We start from the raw sequence: 18,484 nt of genomic DNA, 5'->3' as shown, positions 1-18,484 counted from the left end.
TTTCAAGTTGTAACTATAACTATAATGTGAAGGTATATAAAACACTTTTAATTTGTATATGTCGTCAAAATTGAATTAGTGACAGTATTTGCATACTAATGTTCTCTATAGGTATTCTCCAACTTTATATTGAGAACTTTACCTATATTTTGAATTTTGAAAACCAAAGTATTATGGTGGGCCCGTGCCTCGCATGTGCTTGCCCATCTAGTGTGTGTGTGTGTGTGTATATATATATATATATATATATATATATATATATATATATATATATATATATATATATATATCAACATATACAACATTATCAACATGAAAGTTCGACAACACATTATACATACTTATCATATCATTGGTCCTCTCACTGAACCCCAACACAAACATTTAGCTTGTCTGAATGTGGCAATTTGATCCCACAGTATGTCGGAATATGGCAATTCGATCCAATATTATGTCGAAACGTAGCAACCTGGTCCAAAGTTATGTCGGAACGTGCCGATCTGATCCCATTCACACATCACAATCACAATAACAATTATATCATCAAGATTATACATTTACATCATGATTTGTTGGTTACATCATTCATTTATCGCAGTTACAACAAGTGTGATTAATGTTGCAACATTCATATACATACAATTATCACAATGAAGCAACAACATGCATAGATCACATAATCATGAAATAACAATCATTACCTACTAGAAATAAGCTTGATCCCTAAGAGACTTGATACTTCCCTTTACAGATTTGTTTCGCTTGTTAGTGGTCTACATCAAACGATAATACACGAAAATCAATAGAAAATTATTAATTACCCGAATAACTAACAATTCTATTAAAACTAGATCAAACACATGATCCAATCTTGTCAATTTAGGGTTAAGTTACACCATAGAACCTATCAATAAAACCTTTTCCATCAATATTGATACATTTTACTATGTTCGAGGGATCGAATAGTGTAGACACGTAATTTTTGACCGAATGTAATTTTAACACATATATTTAAAGCATAAATAATTTTATCAATCTAAATTAAATATATTTTGACTTTTTATTATTTTCATTAATTTTATTTAAAAGATATAAAAATTAACAACATAAATATAATTTTATTTAGAAAAGTTTATTTTGATTGTTAAAAAAAAAGGATATATATATATATATATATATATATATATATTACATATATTATTTAAATAAACTAATATTTCTTAATTATGTATTTTTGTTTTAATTACCCATTTAGCTTTTATTTATTTATTTACTCAAAAAAATTAATAATTAATATAATTATCATTTATATATATATATATATATATATATATATATATATATATATATATATATATATGTTATAATAAATAATCAAAAAAAAAAGGAAACCACTCCCATTTTCCCCACTTCCCCCACGACCCACACCACACGACACACACACTACTACTACTATATACCTCTTTTTTCCCAATTGACAGAAAAAAAAAGAAATCAATGAAAGGTTAAAAAAAAGGCGAAGGAGAGAGAAGAAAAGAAAGAAAGAGGGTGAAAAGAAAAAATACAAACAAAAAGAAAAGAATCTTTCACAAACAAAAATCAGTTAAATATATTCACATATTGTGCTTTGACTCAAAAACAAAAGTTGAAGTTTAGGTCTACTTTCGCGGTTCCTTATTCGAATTGTTTTCTTTTGGTCGAATTTTCGCAAGAGGTACCATTTAACTTTTTTTAAATAATTTAATATCATGTTATACAAACATTGATTACAATATAATAAAGTTGTCAAATTTCACATGCGGTTAAACCGTCATGTTTTATATGAAGTTTGTTCAAATATTTAATATCAACTTTATGTTCAGATCCTTTATATAGTTTTATTTTGTGTGAAATTGCTATAACAAACCATAGTTTATTTCATATTAAATAATTCATAGTTTATTTCATGCCTAAGTAAAATTATTGTCTAAGTCTATTCTTATTTATTTTTTTCATGTTTAGTTTTTAATGATAATATGTGTAGTTATTATAATTCTAATGATAAATATGTATAGTTATCCAAATTTTTATTTTCATGTCTTACTAATTTAAATGATTTTTTGTTTGGTTGTGTTTAGAAATGTATTAAATTATATTTTATATTATATTATGTGTGTTGTCTTACATTATTATTTTTAGATTCTATAAAAAATAATAATAATAAACTTGTTAGGAGAGGATAATAAATTGAAAGAAAAAAGATAAAAAAAAATAAAAATAAAAATAAAATAGTAACAATAAAAATGGAATAAGGAAAAGAGGTAGAATACGCGAATAAGAAAAGAAAAGAAAAGTAGTGAAAAAGGAATGTTCGAATTAGAAAAAGAATAATAAAAAATAAAAAATAAATAAAAAATAAAAAGAATGTAAAAAATGTACACGAAAAAGTAAAAAAAATACTTTAAAAATGAAAAGATACAAAAAGTATAGTGTTAAAAATATGTGAAATATTTTATTATTATCATAAAAAAATATTAAAAAGGGTAAAAAAAAAAACAGAAGAAAATCAATGTTAAAATAAAACATAAATACAATAAAAAAAAGAGAAATTAAGAAATAAGCAAAATGTTGAAAGAATAATAAAATATAGTAATGTATAAAAACTTGACATGCTTCTAAAATTGGATGGTTTTATATATGTTAATATAAATCAAAGAATGAGGGTAAATACATTTGTCTTAATAATACAATATTCATAAATTAATTTAAGTCATGAATGTCCATAAAGCGATCGTGCTAGAACCACGGGATCGAGGGGTGCCTAATACCTTCCCTTTGTTCAACAGAATTTCTTACCCGATTTTTCATTTCGCAGACCATAAAATAATGAGTCAACTTCCTTTTGATTAGGGATGTAAATAAGGTGACTTGGAACACCGTAACTCAATTCCAAGTGGCGACTCTAAAAAATAAATAGAATAATCCCCTAATCAATAACATCACTTAAATTGGAAAAACCCTTACGCCGCCGCGCGAAAAAAGGGTGTGACATCTCTGGGGACTCTGCTGGAGACTTAGAATTCGAGCTTGTAAACATGGACTTCTATATGACTTTATTATGTATTTACGTACTTATCGATTTGTGAATATTGTGTTTAATTGCACAATATATTATTTGTTTGCTTATTTACCCTCCTTGATAGTATGTTAATTATCATATAATTGTCTTTCATCGCGCATCTATCTGAGTCTTCTGAGATACTTTATTCGGAGATGCGATTACGCTCCCGAGCCATGAGATACTAGAGATGCGGCAACGCTCCTAGGAAGGATTCTATAGTAACACATGTCTTAGGATGGGGAGGACTAACAGTGAGGCCAGAAAGCCCTGCTACTGGTAAGCTGTCCCTTCTCGACTCGAGTAGTCCACTCGTTTTATGGCCAGTCTAGACACCTTCCCTATTAGGTTGTTTCCTAGTAAAACAAGCCTCAACAATGATTATCCCTAATAGGATTCAATTTATCTCTATCATGCATAATGTTGAATTAATGGGGAGCTCGACACAAGGGTCGAGCCTGTCTAGGAGAAATATCCCTACTTGAGACTATCATGTACATTATTTTGTGTTATTTGTTGCTTATGTGGAAGACTATACAAATGTTGATCGGCTTTAGATAAATGAATTATAATGAAAAATTAATTATAACAAAAAATATCAAATTAAAGTTTTGATGTAATCCTCTTATTAAACATGATTTTTTTTCTATCAAAATTTATATTTCTTTTACAAATAGAAAAATCTATCATTACCATCAAAGTTTTTTTTTATATAAAAAAAAGATTGAAAATTTAATCAACAAAAATAAAATACAATCGAATACACTAATATTTTAATTTTGGAAAAAATTTAAGGGCTATTATATATATATATAATTTTATTTTTCTCCTTCTTCCTTTAATAACCATTTTAATAAAAATAAAAAAAATATAAAACAAAAAAAAAACAACAATAAAAAATTTGCTTTTTTTTTTGTGTGTGTGTGTATGATTTTTACTTATTCTTATTTTTAAAAAAAATTACTTTTTTTGTGTGTATGATTTTTCCTTTATTGTTGTTAAAAAATATATATTTTATTAAGCCTAGTTTGTCACTATCCTAATATAGGGAAATATGAATCCATATGGAAAGGGAGATAAGAGACAAAGAGAGGACCAATCACCTCGATTCATGATACTGGATAAGGCCCCAACACTCTTGAAGACATGGTATGAAGACATGACAAACCATGGACGAGGAATGGTGTTCAAACGCTTGGGATTTCTACGAAACCTTTTGTATGTTGAGCCACGACGGGATTTGATAGAAGCAGTAGTGCATTTTTGGGACCCGTTAAGGAATGTATTCCATTTTTCTGATTGTGAACTCACCCCCACCCTTGAGGAGATAGGGGCATTCATTGGAAAGGGTAAACATCTTCACATAGAAGAGCCTATGATACCAAAACATATTAATGGGAGGAGGTTTCTAGAATTACTGCATATAAATGAGAATGATATAGGTGGTTGTCTCGATAATGGATGGGTTCCTTTAGAATTTTTGTACAAAAGATATGGCAAAAGTGATGGATTCGAAGTGTATGGAAAGAAACTCCGTAATAATGGGTGTCGTCTGACCTGGGAAGCACACAGTTATGATGCCTTCGTGGTGGCTTTTTTGGGGATCATGGTATTTCCAAAAAAGGAGGAAAGATTAGCATGAACTTAGCTGCAGTCATTACAACTTTTGAGAAAAAGCCTAATATCACCCTCGTACCAATGATTCTGGCAGACATCTATCGTGCTTTAACTATGTGCAAGGATCGAAAAGACTACTTTGAGGGATGCAATATGTTATTACAACTATGGATGATTGAACACATTCGTCATCACCCTTATGCAGTGGACTTTAAAGTAGAATGGAATGATTATATTCGAGGCCACAAAGAAAGAATCAAAGGTCATAGTTTTCCGAAGGGTATTGAAGCTTGGAAGCAACACCTCAATAATCTGACTGCTGACAAGATTGTGTGGAATTATCATTGGTTTCCATCGGCCGAGGTGATATACATGTCTACTTTTCGATCGTTCATTGTCCTAATGGGTCTTCGAGGTGTCTAGCCTTACATGCCACTTAGAGTCATGCGACAACTTGGGCGACGCCAGTTTATACCACCCAATGAAGATATGTGTTAATTCATGTATGAGTTTCATCCCAAGATACCTTTAAGGCAATCAGAGATATTTAAGATTTGGGGGGGATGCATACTCTCGAGTCCCCACGATATGGTGAAGGATCGCACAAGAGGTGAGGTGGACCAAGCATACTTAGACTGGGTTCATGATCAGCCCCTTCCTAAGGTTATGCCAGAAGTGTCAATAAAAGGACCTATAGATATAGAAGCAGAAGTTGAGGTTAAGATTAAGCAAGCTCGACTCAAAGTCGAAAGAAGCTACAAGTCTACTCTGGATAGCCTAAGTAATGACCTAAAAACGCTAAAGAGGAGTTGGCCCAACGTGATGCGATATTTGAAGTTAGAGTTAGAAAACACCGCTCGACCATTCTAACCTTACAAGAAGACTTGGGCATTGCCACAGGCGCTATGGAGCAACAGTAAGAGGAGTATAAGAAAGAAAAGGCCCAACTTATCTGCGCACAGTCTAGGCTCCAAACTCAAGTTAAAGCCTCTATGGAACGAGAAAGAGAAATAGCAAGGCGTTTCAGTTCTTATCAGGCAGACTGTAAGATTGAGAGAGGTCAAAGGATAGCCGAGCGAGATGCACTTCACCTTCAAATTGAAGAGCTCCAAGAACAAAGGGAAAATTTGACGCATGAAGTCAATACTGCTCACCACTGGTTACAGAATTGTTATGACAATATGGATGAAGCTAGAGACCTAATACTGCAACTCAGGGATGAACTCAACAATGTTTACGCTAGATATTTACACCAGAACGATGAGAGGTTGGGCCAACAGGCCCGTGCTTTGGCTCCATATCTACCGAAAGCGTTGGCGGAGATTTATAAGGGCCTTGGAGATGATTGAGATTCGAGGATTCAGTTTCTTTTAGAGTCTATTTTCTTAGTAGTGATTATTTCATTATTATTATTATTTTTAGTTTTTTCTCTTTCTTTTTGTTTTGCTATTTTATTTCATTTAGAGTCTATCTAAGTCCTAGGTACTTCCGTTTTTTTGTTTGTTTTATCCAAATCATTGTTTCAAATATTTGAAAATGAATGAAAAAGATTTACTTTCGGTCACCTTGTGTGCATATGTCATGCAAAAAAAAAGTAAATTAATAAGAAAAAATTATTATTAATATCTTTCTCGAACTACGCAAGATCTGATTCATGGGCCAAACATGATACGTAGGCAACCCAGGGGGGTTCGATCCAAATTATTATCATTATTATTTTTTTTCTTTTCTTTTCTTTCTTTCTTCTTTCTCTTAAAAAATGATAATCATAATAAAAAATGATAATCATAATGAGAATAAACAAACAAACAAATAAGTAAATAAATAAGTTATAATAATAAAATATTAAAAAACTAATAAAGAGAAGAATGCCTAGGTAAGTCGGGATGAAACATGAGGTCCTCCATATTAGAAGTATGTATGTGGATGTAATGTGCATAATTTCTTAACACTAATCGGTTTATTACTCTATTCAGAGAGAGAGAGAGAGAGAGAGAGAGAGAAAGAGAGAGAGACATACTAGCTTAAAGGTGGTTGGTTTGTGGTTAAACTGGCATCACATCCTTACAACAAAAGATCGAAAGGAAAACAGAAAATGGCCCCCAGAGACGGAAATGAATCGGACAATGACTAGGAGATCCAAAACCAGATGACTTCACAAGAAACAGGGACAACAGAAAAGATAAGGGGGTGAAGACAACAAATGGCAGAGATGTACGAGGCTTGGATGAGTGGACAACCTCCACCATCTTCAATCCGAGACTATTTTAATACAAATATGTCTCACCCTATCCAGGTGTCAACAAGCGATCCGATATATCCCCCTGGATTCGACCCCTATGCTAACACATCCAATGTCGCTGGAACTTCTATGGCGCGCCTTTCGAATACGCCTGTAATAAGTAATCCACTCTTTGTGTCAACTGCCCCGACTAACAACATCCCGCAGCCAACGATGGTGCCCAAATCCAACAGCGATCCTCCGCCCAAAGTTCGGCGTGAGCAGAGTTACACTCTTGAAGAGACCATTAAAATTCCAAGTTCTCATCCCCAAATTCATCTATATAGTTCCCCTGTTGAAATTGAGAGGATGGTCAAGAATGAGGAACATGAAGAAATGACTAAGAAAATGAAGAGTTTGGAACAGAGTATAAGAGATATGCAAGGACTAGGAGGCCACAAAGGCATCTCATTCAGTGACTTGTGTATGTTTCCTCACGTCCATTTACCTACTAGTTTTAAAACTCCAAAGTTTGAAAAATATGATGGTCACGGGGACCCCATAGCTCATCTAAAGAGATATTGCAACCAATTGAGGGGTGTAGAGGGCAAAGAAGAGTTACTTATGACCTATTTTGGGGAAAGCTTAGTAGGGATTGCATCTGAATGGTTCATAGATCAGGATATCACCAACTGGCACACATGGGATGATTTGGCTCGATGTTTTGTACAGTAGTTCCAATATAATATTGACATTGTCCCAGATCGCTCCTCGTTAGCTAACATGAAGAAGAAGACCACGGAAAATTTTCGAGAATATGCTATTAGATGGAGGGAACAAGCTGCTAGGGTTAAACCACCGATGAAGGAGTCAGAGATGATTGACGTTTTTCTCCAGGCGCAAGAACCTGATTACTTTCACTATCTGATTTCTGCCATAAGGAAAACATTTGCTGAAGTTATTAAGGTGGGGGAAATGGTGGAAAATGGCATCAAGTCTGGAAAGATTGTAAGTCAGGCTGCCCTAAAAGCCACAACACAAGTGCTTCAAAATGGTTCTGGAAATATTGGAAGGAAGAAGAGAAGGGAGGATGTGGCCACTATTGTATCAGCGCCTAGGACTCATGTTCTAGGTAATTCCCCACAACACTATTTTCCTTCCCAAGCTCCACAATATTCTATGCCATACACTCCATATCATGTTTTTAATGCACAATCAATTGCACCCCCTTCTTATCCACAATGGCGTGCACCAACTCCACAAAATCATCCACCACCCCCTCAAGTTCATCAAAACACTGCTAGAATTCCTTTCCGTCCTAGACCACAATACAAAAAGGGAAATGGCGTTAAAGGTGAGTTCACTCCTATTCGGGAGTCGTATGCTAGCTTGTTTCAAAAATTAAGGACGTTGAATGTTTTGAGTCCTATTGAGAGAAAGATGTCGAATCCTCCCCCGAGAAATTTGGATTATTCTCAACATTGCGCATATTGTTCTAATGCCCCAGGGCACAACATAGAGAGATGTTGGTATTTGAAAAGGGCCATTCAGGATTTGATCGATTCTAATCGAATTATAGTTGAAAGTCCGAGTGGATCCAATATCAATCAAAATCCATTGCCGAGGCATCTTGAAACAAACATGTTGGAAATGATGAACGGTCATGAAGAGTTTGCATCTCCTTATAAGCCAATCCTTAGGGTTGGAAATGGCATTGAGAAGTCAGCAAATGTTGTTGATTTAACAAAAACGATGCCTTTAGGGGCGGAAAGTGTGTTAGAAAAGTTGAGTCCATCAAACACACCCATCTTAACTGTGAAAGGAGCCCTTGAAGATGTTTGGGCAAGTCAGAGTAAGGCAAACTCGTTTGTTCAAAAAGGGCCAAACAAGCCTATCTTGATCGTGCGAGGGGCCCATATTCCTCCGGTGATTATCAAGCCAGTATCCCAGCTCCCAATGACTAACCCCAAAGCTGTTCCTTGGAATTATGAGCCTACTGTCGTGACATACAAGGGAAAAGAAATTGATGAAATAGGAGGAATAACCCGTTCAGGAAGATGTTATGTCCCGGTGGAATTAAGGAAAACTAAAAATGACCAAATACAAATGAAAAGTCCGGTCACTGAAGGAGAGGCAGAGGAATTCCTAACGAAGATGAAATTATCACACTACTCCATGGTGGAACAATTAAGAAAGACTCCATCCCAAATCTCTTTGTTGTCTTTGCTAATACATTCTGATGAACATCGTAAGGCTGTAATGAAAATTTTGAATGAAGCACATGTTCCTAGTAAAGTTACAGTGAGTCAGTTAGAGAAGATTGCTGGGAGAATATTTGAGGTAAACCGCATCACCTTTTCGGATGATGAACTACCCAAAGAAGGTACAGGACATAACCAAGGCCTACATATCACTGTAAAGTGTGAGCTTTCATATGTCACTCGAGTTCTAATTGATAGAGGATCTGGAGCAAATATTTGTCCTTTATCAACTCTACAGAAATAGAATGTTTGTGCTGAAAGGGTCCGACCCAACAATGTATGTGTTAGAGCTTTTGATGGGTCAAAAACAGATGTCATTGGTGAGATAGAGCTCGTACTAACCATAGGGCCTGTGGATTTCGCTGTGAATTTTCAGGTGTTGGATATCAACGCGTCCTACAATCTATTGTTGGGGAGGCCATGGGTGCATAAGGCTGGAGCCGTCCCCTCAACGTTGCATCAAATGATTAAGTTTGAACACGACCGACAAGAGGTAATGTTCATGGTGAGGGGGATTTGTCAATCTACAAAGACTCTTCCTTCCCTTTTATCAATGCGGATAATGAGAATGAGGCACTAGTTTATCAGGCTTCTGAGGTAGTGGTTATTGAGCATGTCCCCGAGGGGAGTGTCATTCCAAAACCAAATATGTCCATCGCGTCTGTAATGGTGGTGAATGAATTGCTGAAACATAGGTTTGAGTCGGGTAAAGGCTTAGGAATCTGCTTGCAAGGAAGAGCTTATCCTGTGAGTCTACCAAAGAGCATCGGTACTTTTGGCTTAGGCTACCAACCTAGAGTCGAGGACAAAATGAAGGCAAAGAAGCAGAAGAGAGATGTATGGTCACTTACCAAGCCTATACAACCAATCTACAAATCTTTCATCAAAGCTCGCGCAACAGAATCTTATCAATCATCTTTTCCAGAGCCAGTGATGAAAGTTAGCGAAGAAATGATCAACTATTTTCAAGATTTATTTGTCGAGGTTGATATGGTGGAACTCGGAGAAGGCACTAGCGACAAAGATGTGCAATTCATTGGTCCTGATGTCAATCTAAACAATTGGGTGGCCACCCCTCTCCCCGTTAAAGACGAGTCTTGGTAGTCTGTCTTGTTTTTTCTTTTATCATCCGATTCATTCAAGGATTGTAATTCAGATTTTATCTTGTTGTTTATTTCAAACATTCTATCTCCCTTTTCAATAGGATGTAATTGCATCTTTATTTCAGTCTAATATATTTGTTCGTTTTCTTTTATACAGTTCTTTCTATGCTGATTCTAGTGATATGACATGCATGCAGAATTTTTCGCCAGATCTTAATATCCAATCTAATCTTCGACCTAATATTGAAATAATAAGTCAAGAAATTGAATATGATGAAGACAGAGTATTTGAAGAAGTAAGGAGGGATTTCAATCATTTTGAAAATAAGTCAAATCCAAACATGAATGAAACTGAGACGATAAATCTGGGGATCAGGAAATTATTAAAGAGACTAAGATAAGTGTACATGTTCAACATCAAAAGGACGATATAATCCAGGCCTTGTTTGATTACAAAGATATTTTTGTGTCATCTTATGATGACATGCCTGGTTTAAGCATGGACATGGTTGTTCACAAGTTGCCAATTGATCCCAATTTTCCTCCGATAAAGCAGAAGTTGAGAAAACTGAAAACCGACATGAGTGTGATAATTAAAGAGGAGATCACAAAACAACTTGAGGCTAAAGTCATTCAAGTCGCTCAATATCCTTCTTGGTTAGCCAATATCGTACCTGTCCCTATGAAAGACGGCAAAGTTCGAATGTGTGTTGATTATCGTGATTTGAATAAGGCAAGTCCAAAAGATGATTTTCCTTTGCCTAACATCCATATTTTATTGGATAATTGTGCTAAACATGAGGTTGCATCTTTTGTGGATTGTTATGCGGGCTACCATCAGATTATTATGGATGATGAAGATGCAGAAAAAACATCTTTTATCACTCCATGGGGTACATATTGTTATCGTGTTATGCCTTTTGGATTAAAAAATGCAGGGGCTACTTATATGAGAGCAATGACAACCATGTTTCACGATATGATTCATAGAGAAATCGAAGTTTATGTGGATGATGTTATCATTAAATCTAAAAAACAGTCAGATCATGTGAAAGACTTAAGGAGATTCTTCGAAAGGCTCCGCAGATACAATCTCAAGCTTAATCCTGCAAAATGTGTATTTGGAGTACCATCGGGGAAGCTTTTGGGGTTTATAGTCAGTCGAAGAGGTATCGAGTTGGATCCTTCAAAGATTAAAGCAATCCAAGAATTGCCACCCCCAAAGAACAAAACTGAGGTTATGAGCCTTCTAGGAAGGTTAAACTACATCAGCTGATTCATTGCTCAACTCACAACAACTTGTGAGCCTATCTTTAAGTTGTTGAAAAAGAATGCCACAGTCGAGTGGACCGAAGAATGTCGACAAGCTTTTGAAAAAATTAAGAGTTACCTATCAAATCCCCTTGTGTTGGTTCCTCCCGAGCCGGGAAGACCTTTGATATTGTATATGTCAGTACTTGATAATTCTTTTGGCTGCATACTGGGTCAGCATGATGACACTGGGAAGAAAGAGCGGGTCATTTATTACCTCAGCAAGAAATTTACCGTTTACGAAGCAAAGTATACCCTTCTTGAAAGAACGTGTTGTGCCCTAACTTGGGTAGCACAGAAGTTGAAACATTATCTTTCGTCTTACACTACTTATCTCATCTCTCGTATGGATCCGTTGAAATATATTTTTCAAAAGCCCATGCCCATAGGCAGGCTTGCGAAATGGCAAATATTGCTCACAGAGTTTGACATTATCTATATAACGCGGACCGCAATGAAAGCTCAAGCATTGGCAGATCATTTGGCAGAGAACCCTATTGATGAAGAATATGAACCGCTTAAAACCTATTTTCCAGATGAAGAGATATCTTGTATCGATGAAGTTATTCACGATAACGATCAAGGTTGGAAGTTATTCTTTGATGGTGCCTCTAACAGGAAAGGAGTTGGAATAGGAGCTGTTCTTATGTCTGAATCAGGGGAATATTACCCCATATATGCCCAACCTAGATTCTATTGTACTAATAATATGTCTGAGTACGAAGCGTGCATTTTGGGTCTGAGGTTAGCTGTTGACATGGGCATCCAAGAATTGTTAGTGTTAGGACACTTAGACTTACTGGTTCATTAAATTCAAGGAGAATGGGAAACTCGAGACCCAAAGCTCATACCATATCAACACTGTTTACAAGGTCTTTGTCAACGATTCGTGTCAATAAAGTTTAGACACATTCCCAGAATGCACAATGATATTGCAGATGCATTGGCCACTTTATCTTCGATGCTCGAACACCCTGATGACGCCCATATCGACCCTTTATACATACAAATTCGTGATCAACATGCCTATTGCAACATGATTGAGGAGGAATTTGATGGTAAGCATTGGTTTCATGATATCAAAACTTATCTTTAGTCTGGAGAATGTCCGTCAGATGTAACTAGTAATCAAAAAAGGACTATTCGACGACTAGCAAGGGGTTTTTTCTTAAGCGGAGGCATACTGTACAAGAAGACACCCGATTTAGGTCTTCTAAGTTGTGTAAATGCTCAAGAGGCTTCCACAATCTTGATTGAAGTACACTCAGGAGTTTGTGGACCTCATATGAATGGATATGTTCTAGCCAAGAAGATACTTCGAGCAGGGTATTATTGGCTCACCATGGAGCGGGATTCCATACGATTTATTCGTAAATGTCATGAATGTCAAATACATGGTGATTTAATACATTCTCCCCCTTCTGAGTTGCATGCAATGTCTGCTCCATGGCCTTTCGTGGCATGGGGAATAGATGTGATTGGACCGATAGAACCAAAAGCATCGAATGGTCACAGGTTTATCTTAGTGGCTATAGATTATTTTACAAAGTGGGTGGAAGCAGTAACTTTCAAGTCAGTGACCAAGAAGGTCGTGGTGGATTTCATCCATTTCAACATCATCTATCGGTTTGGTATTCCAAAGGTGATTATAAGTGACAACGCCGCAAATCTCAACAGCCACTTTATGAAAGAGGTATGCCACCGATTTAAGAGTGAGCATCGAAATTCGACTCCATATCGCCGAAAGGCAAACGGGGCTGTGGAAGCTGCTAACAAAAATATAAAAAAGATACTTCGTAATATGGTGCAAAGTTCTCGACAATGGCATGAAAAGTTGCCTTTTGCTTTGTTGGGTTATCGCACTACAGTCCGTACGTTAGTGGGCGCTACCCCATATTCACTAGTGTACAGGACTGAGGCAGTTATACCTGCAGAGATTGAGATCCCGTCTTTAGAAATCGTTGTGGAGGCTGAAATTGACGATGATGAATGGATCAAAACTCGGTTAGAGCAATTAAGTTTGATTGATGAGAAGCGTCTGACATCAGTATGTCATGGACAATTATATCAGAGAAGAATGGCACGGGCATACAACAAAAAGGTGCGTCCCAGACATTTTGAAGAGGGTCAATTAGTGTTGAGACGCATTTTGCCACATCATGCTGAAACCAAAGGCAAATTTTCTCCAAATTGGAGAGGACCATTCGTTGTTAAAAGGGTATTACCCAATGGTGCTCTTTACTTAGCAGATATAGAAGGCAAAGTGACAGAAACGGTCGTCAATGCTGATGCTGTGAAAAGATATTACATATGATTGAGTTTCGACATTAGAAACCCTTACGTTTGGGCTTGATACTTCAAGGGTTGATTCAATGGGATCTCTTGGTTATGCTGTGTCCTTGACAAAAAAAACAAAAACAAAACAAATTGCCTGAACTACGTTTGACTTGATTCTTGTTTCGGTAAGATACGTAGGCAGCCCTAATATTGCGTTCGGTTCAACCAAATACAAATCCAAAAATTCATATTGTAGTATACTGGGGCAAAAGTCGTTTGTGTATTTATTCGGCCTCTCATCTCAAAGCTCAAAATCAACCCCATCATCTAAAGTAAAAAAAATAAGTCTTTGCATCAACCCTTGATATGTCGAAAGTAAGTTGGTTAAGGGTAGGTAAGAAATTCTGAATCGGCGCCATAAGACAAATGTGAGTAAAAAAAATAAAAATGAGAGAGTCTTATTGGTGAAAACCCTAAGTGGGCACCGTAAGGCGAAAAGGAGTTGAATATTGGAGAGTCTTATTGGTGAAAATTCTGACATGCACCATAAGGCAGACGTGAGCAGGAGCAATTAACATGATTGAGTTTTAGCGGCAAGGACCTTCGTGAATATCACAAAGTGTATAAAGGTTCCAAATTATTTATGGCTTCATTAAGTGTCGGGATTCCACATCAAAGATTGAATAATCAATAATGGTTTATGAATAGATTGGATAGCCAAGTCTGGAGATCAATTCAAATTGCATGGCATGATCAGTAGACTCGGCTCCACACTCGGATAAGTTTTTCTTTCTTCTTCTTACAAAAAAAAGAGTCTTCATCGAATCTTTTCTTTTATTCTCATATTGTTCGTAATTTTCTTATACTTTTTCCGTCACTTTTTTTGTATGTATTTGAGTCGGGTCTTTCACAAAAAAAAAACAATTGTGAAGGAATTTCAAGACTCGCTACCAAGTCTCTCATCGGTACTAGACAAAGCATCAGGCTACTAAGTTAATCTGTCTTCAAGTGTTGAATTCGAAAATTCTCTGATCCTATGAAGGTTAAACAATGAGTGTTGTGAGATAAAGACATTGGATTTAGCTCCCAAAGTAAGCAAATTCAGATGAAAGTACTATCAATCAATAAGAAGTATTGACCGTTGGAAACAATCAAAGCGTCATAAGTGTCTGAGCTGCCCTTGTCGAAAGATGGAACCACAAACCAACCGCCACCTTTTCAAACTCACAAATTTTCTTTGTTGAAGCAGGGACACAAGTTGTTTCAAGATTAAGGATTCGAGGAACCTAGACGTTCAACCTAGTTTGCAATGAGCGAAATGAAAACCCTACATTAAAGACTCGTGGAATATTATATGAAAGTTGGCTAATATATATCAAAATAGCAATTACTTGAATATTGGAATATTTATTTTATTTATTATTATTATTATTATTATTATTATTATTTTTCTTTTCTCCTTGAAGGAACTTCCAAATACTGAAGATAACATTCACAATGTTTCGTTGGTATTATTAGTTTGTTGAAATTTTAGTAGCAGGACCCTCCTGAATAATGGGATTAGCAGGACCCTCCTGGATAATGGGACTAGTGCTGAAAGAGACCGAAGAAGGTTCAACTAGCGCCGGTGCGAGGCCTTCAGATAGTTAGCACTTTGCACGAGCTTCAATAGCAGGACCCTCCTGGATAATAGGAATAGCAGAACCCTCCTGGATAATGGGATTAGCAGGACCCTCCTGGATAATGGGACTAGCAGGACCCTCTTATATAATGGGATTAGCAGGACCCTTCTATATAATGGGATTAGCAGGACCCTCCTGGATAATGGGACTAGCAGGACCCTCCTGGATAATGGGAATAGCAGGACCCTCCTGGATAATGGGACTAGCAGGACCCTCCTGGATAATGGGACTAGCAGGACCCTCCTGGATAATGGGACTAGCAGGACCCTCCTGAATAATGGGATTAGCAGGACCCCCTGGATAATGGGATTAGCAGGACCCTCCTGAATAATGGGACTAGCAGGACCCTCCTGGATAATGGGACTAGCAGGACCCTCCTGAATAATGGGATTAGATTACTTTATCATAGGATTAACACTTCCTAGTCTAGATTTTTAGTTTTATTTTCTCCTGAAATAAACACTTCCTAGCCGAAGTTTATGTTTTATATTTATATTTGCTAATAACTCACAAAAATTTCCCAGTGAAAACTGGAGCAAAAATTTTATTTATTTTTTTGTTTGTGGTGGTTCTCAGGTTTTCTCAAGCGAGACCGGGATTTGAAATTGAAGAACAAAGTTTCAAATTTTTTAGAATAATCAATTCCATGATGGTTAGAATTAGCTTCTTCAATGCATGTAGCAGCCTGACTTCCACACGTCTTTTACTAGTCAACTTTTAATCTAGAAAACACGCATTCATTCAAGAGCATTTTTCAAGTTGTCATTTTGAAGAATGTCAAAAGTTCCGTCTAAGTGGCAAGTTCAGCCTCCATTCCAATTCTAAGTTAAGATATTCACTCAAAAATCAAGGTGATATCTTAAAGTCAAAATTCAAGTGAAGATTCAAGAAAATCTGCGTGGATGGAAGTTTGTACATTTGTTTTTCTTTTGACTAATAGTTTTCAATTTTTATGTAAGAATAAGAGCCGCGATCTGGAGCCTCAATGGAACCTTACTTAACTTCCAACTCCTCACTTTATCTCCTCGAACTACAAGTGGCCTGATTCCCTTATCACCCGGGATATGTAGGATGTCCAAACAAGGACTCGGTCGCACAAATTTTAGTCTTTCAAATAAGAGTTCGGTCAAAACTTGTCACTTTGTCTACTTATTTGTCTGAAAAACTCTTCGTGTTTCCAATCAAAGAGGGGCAAACTGTAGACACGTAATTTTTGACCGAATGTAATTTTAACACATATATTTAAAGCATAAATAATTTTATCAATCTAAATTAAATATATTTGGACTTTTTATTATTTTCATTAATTTTATTTAAAAGATATAAAAATAAACAACATAAATATAATTTTATTTAGAAAAGTTTATTTTGATTGTTAAAAAAAAGGATATATATATATATATATATATATATATATATATATATATATATATATATATATATATATATATATATATATATATATATATATATATATATTACATATATTATTTAAATAAACTAATATTTCTTAATTATATATTTTTGTTTTAATTATCCATTTAGCTTTTATTTATTTATTTACTCAAAAAAATTAATAATTAATATAATTATCATTTATATATATATATATATATATATATATATATATATATATATATATATATATATATGTGTGTGTGTGTGTGTGTGTGTGTTATAATAAATAATTAAAAAAAAAAGGAAACCACTCCCATTTTCCCCACTTCCCCCACGACCCACACCACACGACACACATACTACTACTACTATATACCTCTTTTTTCCCAATTGACAGAAAAAAAAAGAAATCAATGAAAGGTTAAAAAAAAAGGAGAAGGAGAGAAAAGAAAAGAAAGAAAGAGGGTGAAAAGAAAATATACAAACAAAAAGAAAAGAATCTTTCACAAACAAAAATCAGTTAAATATATTCACATATTCTGCTTTGACTCAAAAACAAAAGTTGAAGTTGAGGTCTACTTTCGCGGTTCCTTATTCGAATTGTTTTCTTTTGGTGGAATTTTCGCAATAGGTACCATTTAACTTTTTTTAAATAATTTAATATCATGTTATACAAACATTTATTACAATATAATAAAGTTGTCAAATTTCACATGCGGTTAAATCGTCATGTTTTATATGAAGTTTGTTCAAATATTTAATATCAACTTTATGTTTAGATCCTTTATATAGTTTTATTTTGTGTGAAATTGCTATAACAAACCGTAGTTTATTTCATATTAAATAATTCATAGTTTATTTCATGCCTAAGTAAAATTATTGTCTAAGTCTATTCTTATTTATTTTTTTCATGTTTAGTTTTTAATGATAATATGTGTAGTTATTATAATTCTAATGATAATATGTATAGTTATCCAAATTTTTATTTTCATGTCTTACTAATTTAAATGATTTTTTGTTTGGTTGTGTTTAGAAATGTATTAAATTATATTTTATATTATATTATGTGTGTTGTCTTACATTATTATTTTTAGATTCTATAAAAAAATAATAATAATAAACTTGTTAGGAGAGGATAATAAATTGAAAGAAAAAAGATAAAAAAAATAAAAATAAAAATAAAATAGTAACAATAAAAATGGAATAAGGAAAAGAGGTAGAATACGCGAATAAGAAAAGAAAAGAAAAGTAGTGAAGAAGGAATGTTCGAATTAGTAAAAGAATAATAAAAAATAAAAAATAAATATATAATAAAAAGAATGTAAAAAATGTACACCAAAAAGTAAAAAAAAATACTTTAAAAATGAAAAGATACAAAAAGTATAGTGTTAAAAATATGTGAAATATTTTATTATTATCATAAAAAAAATATTAAAAAGGGTAAAAAAAAAAAGAGAAGAAAATCAATGTTAAAATAAAACATAAATATAAAAAAAAAAGAGAAATTAAGAAATAAG

The 18,484-nt window shown here is 34.6% G+C and overlaps 1 pseudogene; it reads left to right on the top strand.

Annotated features, from left to right (window-relative positions):
• Window positions 1-7,718: 7,718 nt before the first annotated feature.
• On the top strand, window positions 7,719-12,421 carry LOC138341649 (uncharacterized; annotated as a pseudogene).
• The last annotated feature ends 6,063 nt before the right edge of the window (window positions 12,422-18,484 follow it).

Source organism: Solanum lycopersicum, chromosome 1, assembly GCF_036512215.1.
Source record: "Solanum lycopersicum chromosome 1, SLM_r2.1".
Taxonomy (NCBI): Eukaryota; Viridiplantae; Streptophyta; class Magnoliopsida; order Solanales; family Solanaceae; genus Solanum; species Solanum lycopersicum.
The sequence above is the reverse complement of the archived record's forward strand: the minus strand, read 5'-3'. Positions and strand labels throughout refer to the sequence as shown.